Below are 5,938 nucleotides of genomic sequence, written 5' to 3'. Positions count from 1 at the left end.
TGATGATCGGTTATGGTTTAGTTGATTTCGATCACGTAATCACTTAGAAGATTAGAGGGATGTCTATCTAAGTGGGAGTTCTTAAGTAATTTGATTAATTGAACTTAAACTTATCATGAACTTAGTACCTGATAGTATCTTGCTTGTTTATGTTAATTGTAGATAGATGGCTCGTGCTGTTGTTCCGTTGAATTTTAATGCGTTCCTTGAGAAAGCAAAGTTGAAAGATGATGGTAGAAATTATACGGACTGGGTCCGTAACTTGAGGATTATCCTCATTGCTGCTTAGAAGAATTACGTCCTGGAAGCACCGCTGGGTGCCAGGCCTGCTGCTGGAGCAACACCAGATGTTATGAACGTCTGGCAGAGCAAAGCTGATGACTACTCGATAGTTCAGTGTGCCATGCTTTACGGCTTAGAATCGGGACTTCAACGACGTTTTGAACGTCATGGAGCATATGAGATGTTCCAGGAGTTGAAGTTAATATTTCAAGCAAATGCCCGGATTGAGAGATATGAAGTCTCCAATAAGTTCTATAGCTGCAAGATGGAGGAGAACAGTTCTGTCAGTGAGCATATACTCAAAATGTCTGGGTATAATAATCACTTGATTCAATTGGGAGTTAATCTTCCGGATGATTGCGTCATTGACAGAATTCTCCAATCACTGCCACCAAGCTACAAGAGCTTCGTGACGAACTATAATATGCAAGGGATGAACAAGACTATTCCCGAGCTCTTCGCAATGCTGAAAGCTGCGGAGGTAGAAATCAAGAAGGAGCATCAAGTGTTGATGGTTAACAAGACCACTAGTTTCAATAAAAAGGGCAAAGGTAAGAAGAAGGGGAACTTCAAGAAGAACGGCAAGCAAGTTGCTGCTCAAGAGAAGAAACCCAAGTCTGGACCTAAGCCTGAAACTGAGTGCTTCTACTGCAAGCAGACTGGTCACTGGAAGCGGAACTGCCCCAAGTATTTGGCGGATAAGAAGGATGGCAAGGTGAACAAAGGTATATGTGATATACATGTTATTGATGTGTACCTTACTAGAGCTCGCACTAGCACTTGGGTATTTGATACTGGTTCTGTTGCTAATATTTGCAACTCGAAACAGGGACTACGGAATAAACGGGCACTGGCAAAGGACGAGGTGACGATGCGCGTGGGAAACGGTTCCAAAGTCGATGTGATCGCGGTCGGCACGCTACCTCTACATCTACCTTCGGGATTAATATTAGACCTAAATAATTGTTATTTGGTGCCAGCGTTGAGCATGAACATTATATCTGGATCTTGTTTAATGCGAGACGGTTATTCATTTAAATCAGAGAATAATGGTTGTTCTATTTATATGAGTAATATCTTTTATGGTCATGCACCCTTGAAGAGTGGTCTATTCTTATTGAGTCTTGATAGTAGTAATACACATATTCATAATGTTGAAGCCAAAAGATGCAGAGTCGATAATGAAAGTGCAACTTATTTGTGGCACTGTCGTTTAGGTCATATCAGTATAAAGCGCATGAAGAAACTCCATACTGATGGACTTTTGGAACCACTTGATTATGAATCACTTGGTACTTGCGAACCGTGCCTCATGGGCAAGATGACAAAAACACAGTTCTCCGGTACTATGGAGAGAGCAACAGATTTGTTGGAAATCATACATACCGATGTATGTGGTCCGATGAATATTGAGGCTCGTGGCGGATATCGTTATTTTCCCACCTTCACAGATGATTTAAGCAGATATGGGTATATCTACTTAATGAAACATAAGTCTGAAACGTTTGAAAAGTTCAAAGAATTTCAGAGTGAAGTTGAAAATCATCGTAACAAGAAAATAAAGTTTCTACGATCTGATCGTGGAGGAGAATATTTGAGTTACGAGCTTGGTGTACATTTGAAAAACTGTGGAATAGTTTCGCAACTCACGCCGCCCGGAACACCACAGCGTAATGGTGTGTCCGAACGTCGTAATCGTACTTTACTAGATATGGTGCGATCTATGATGTCTCTTACAGATTTACCGTTATCGTTTTGGGGTTATGCTTTAGAGACGGCCGCATTCACGTTAAATAGGGCACCATCAAAATCCGTTGAGACGACACCTTATGAACTATGGTTTGGCAAGAAACCAAAGTTGTCGTTTCTTAAAGTTTGGGGCTGCGATGCTTATGTGAAAAAACTTCAACCTGATAAGCTCGAACCCAAATCGGAGAAATGTGTCTTCATAGGATACCTAAAGGAGACTGTTGGGTACACCTTCTATCACAGATCCGAAGGCAAGACATTCGTTGCTAAGAATGGATCCTTTCTAGAGAAGGAGTTTCTCTCGAAAGAAGTGAGTGGGAGGAAAGTAGAACTTGACGAGGTAACTGTACCTGCTCCCTTACTGGAAAGTAGTACATCACAGAAAACTGTTTCAGTGACACCTACACCAGTTAGTGAGGAAGCTAATGATAATGATCATGAAACTTCAGATCAAGATACTACTGAACCTCATAGATCAACCAGAGTAAGATCCGCACCAGAGTGGTACGGTAATCCTGTTCTGGAAGTCATGCTACTAGATCATGATGAACCTACAAACTATGAAGAAGCGATGGTGAGCCCAGATTCCGTAAAGTGGCTTGAAGCCATGAAATCTGAGATGGGATCCATGTATGAGAACAAAGTATGGACTTTGGTTGACTTGCCTGATGATCGGCAATCAATTGAGAATAAATGGATCTTCAAGAAGAAGACTGACGCTGATAGTAATGTTACTGTCTACAAAGCTCGACTTGTCGCGAAAGGTTTTCGACAAGTTCAAGGGGTTGACTACGATGAGACTTTCTCACCTGTAGCGATGCTTAAGTCTGTCCGAATCATGTTAGCGATTGCCGCATTTTATGATTATGAAATTTGGCAGATGGATGTCAAAACTGCATTCCTGAATGGATTTCTGGAAGAAGAGTTGTATATGATACAACCGGAAGGTTTTGTCGATCCAAAGGGAGCTAACAAAGTGTGCAAGCTCCAGCGATCCATTTATGGATTGGTGCAAGCCTCTCGGAGTTGGAATAAACGCTTTGATAGTGTGATCAAAGCATTTCGTTTTATACAGACTTTCGGAGAAGCCTGTATTTACAAGAAAGTGAGTGGGAGCTCTGTAGCATTTCTGATATTATATGTGGATGACATATTACTAATTGGAAATGATATAGAATTTCTGGATAGCATAAAGGGATACTTGAATAAGAGTTTTTCAATGAAAGACCTCGGTGAAGCTGCTTACATATTGGGCATTAAGATCTTTAGAGATAGATCAAGACGCTTAATTGGACTTTCACAAAGCACATACCTTGACAAAGTTTTGAAGAAGTTCAAAATGGATCGAGCAAAGAAAGGGTTCTTGCCTGTGTTACAAGGTGTGAAGTTGAGTAAGACTCAATGCCCGACCACTGCAGAAGATAGAGAGAAAATGAAAGATGTTCCCTATGCTTCAGCCATAGGCTCTATCATGTATGCAATGCTGTGTACCAGACCTGATGTGTGCCTTGCTGTAAGTTTGGCAGGGAGGTACCAAAGTAATCCAGGAGTGGATCACTGGACAGCGGTCAAGAACATCCTGAAATACCTGAAAAGGACTAAGGATATGTTTCTCGTATATGGAGGTGACAAAGAGCTCACCGTAAAAGGTTACTTTGATGCAAGCTTTGACACTGATCCGGACGATTCTAAATCGCAAACCGGATACGTGTTTACATTAAACGGTGAAGCTGTCAGTTGGTGCAGTTCTAAACAAAGCGTCGTAGCGGGATCTACATGTGAAGCAGAGTACATAGCTGCTTCGGAAGCAGCGAACGAAGGAGTCTGGATGAAGGAGTTCATATCCGATCTAGGTGTCATACCTAGTGCATCGGGTCCAATGAAAATCTTTTGTGACAATACTGGTGCAATTGCCTTGGCAAAGGAATCCAGATTTCACAAAAGGACCAAACACATCAAGAGATGCTTCAACTCCATCCGGGATCTAGTCCAGGTGGGAGACATAGATATTTGCAAGATACATACGGATCTGAATGTTGCAGACCCGTTGACTAAGCCTCTTCCACGAGCAAAACATGATCAGCACCAAGGCTCCATGGGTGTTAGAATCATTACAGTGTAATCTAGATTATTGACTCTAGTGCAAGTGGGAGACTGAAGGAAATATGCCCTAGAGGCAATAATAAAGTTATTATTTATTTCCTTATAATCATGATAAATGTTTATTATTCATGCTAGAATTGTATTAACCGGAAACATAATATATGTGTGAATACATAGACAAACAAAGTGTCACTAGTATGCCTCTACTTGACTAGCTCGTTAATCAAAGATGGTTATGTTTCTTGACCATGAACAATGAGTTGTTATTTGATTAACGAGGTCACATCATTAGTTGAATGATCTGATTGACATGACCCATTCCATTAGCTTAGCACCCGATCGTTTAGTATGTTGCTATTGCTTTCTTCATGACTTATACATGTTCCTATAACTATGAGATTATGCAACTCCCGTCTGCCGGAGGAACACTTTGGGTGCTACCAAACGTCACAACGTAACTGGGTGATTATAAAGGAGCATTACAGGTGTCTCCAAAGGTACATGTTGGGTTGGCGTATTTCGAGATTAGGATTTGTCACTTCGATTGTCGGAGAGGTATCTCTGGGCCCTCTCGATAATGCACATCACATAAGCCTTGCAAGCATTACAACTAATATGTTAGTTGTGAGATGATGTATTACGGAACGAGTAAAGAGACTTGCCGGTAACGAGCTTGAACTAGGTATTGGATACCGACGATCGAATCTCGGGCAAGTAACATACCGATGACAAAGGGAACAACGTATGTTGTTATGCGGTCTGACCGATAAAAGATCTTCGTAGAATATGTAGGAGCCAATATGGGCATCCAGGTCCCGCTATTGGTTATTGACCGGAGACGTGTCTCGGTCATGTCTACATTGTTCTCGAACCCGTAGGATCCGCACGCTTAAGGTTACGATGACAGTTATATTATGAGTTTATGCATTTTGATGTACCGAAGGTTGTTCGGAGTCCCGGATGTGATCACGGACATGACGAGGAGTCTCGAAATGGTCGAGACGTAAAGATTGATATATTGGAAGACTATGTTTGGATATCAGAATTGTTCCGGGTGAAATCGGGATTTTACCGGAGTACCGGGAGGTTACCGGAACCCCCCCCCCCCCGGAGCCATATGGGCCTTAATGGGCTTTAGTGGAAAGGAGAAAGGGGAAGCCCAAGGTGGCTGCGCGCCTCCCCCCTCCCCTAGTCCTATTAGGACTAGGAGAGGTGGCCGGCCCCCCTCTCCCTCTTTCCCCCTCGGGGAATCCTAGTCCAACTAGGATTGGGGGGGAGTCCTACTCCCGGAAGGAGTAGGACTCCTCCTGCGCCCTCCTCCTGGCCGGCGCCCCCCTCCCCCTTGGCTCCTTTATATACTGAGGCAGAGGCACCCTAGAAACACACAAGTTGATCCACGTGATCTATTCCTTAGCCGTGTGCGGTGCCCCCAGCCACCATATTCCTCGATAATACTGTAGCGGAGTTTAGGCGAAGCCCTGCTGCTGTAGTTCATCAAGATCGTCACCACGCCGTCGTGCTGACGGAACTCTTCCCCGACACTTTGCTGGATCGGAGTCCGGGGATCGTCATCGAGCTGAACGTGTGCTCGAACTCGGAGGTGCCGTAGTTTCGGTGCTTGATCGGTTGGATCGTGAAGACGTACGACTACTTCCTCTACATCGTGTCAGCGCTTCCGCAGTCGGTCTGCGTTGGGTACGTAGACAACACTCTCCCCTCTCGTTGCTATGCATCACATGATCTTGCGTGTGCGTAGGAAATTTTTTGAAATTACTACGAAACCCAATAGGGCAACCTATCCCGG

Source organism: Triticum urartu, chromosome 5A, assembly GCF_056163025.1.
Source record: "Triticum urartu cultivar PI428250 chromosome 5A, HENAU_Tu73, whole genome shotgun sequence".
NCBI lineage: Eukaryota > Viridiplantae > Streptophyta > Magnoliopsida > Poales > Poaceae > Triticum > Triticum urartu.
The sequence above is the reverse complement of the archived record's forward strand: the minus strand, read 5'-3'. Positions refer to the sequence as shown.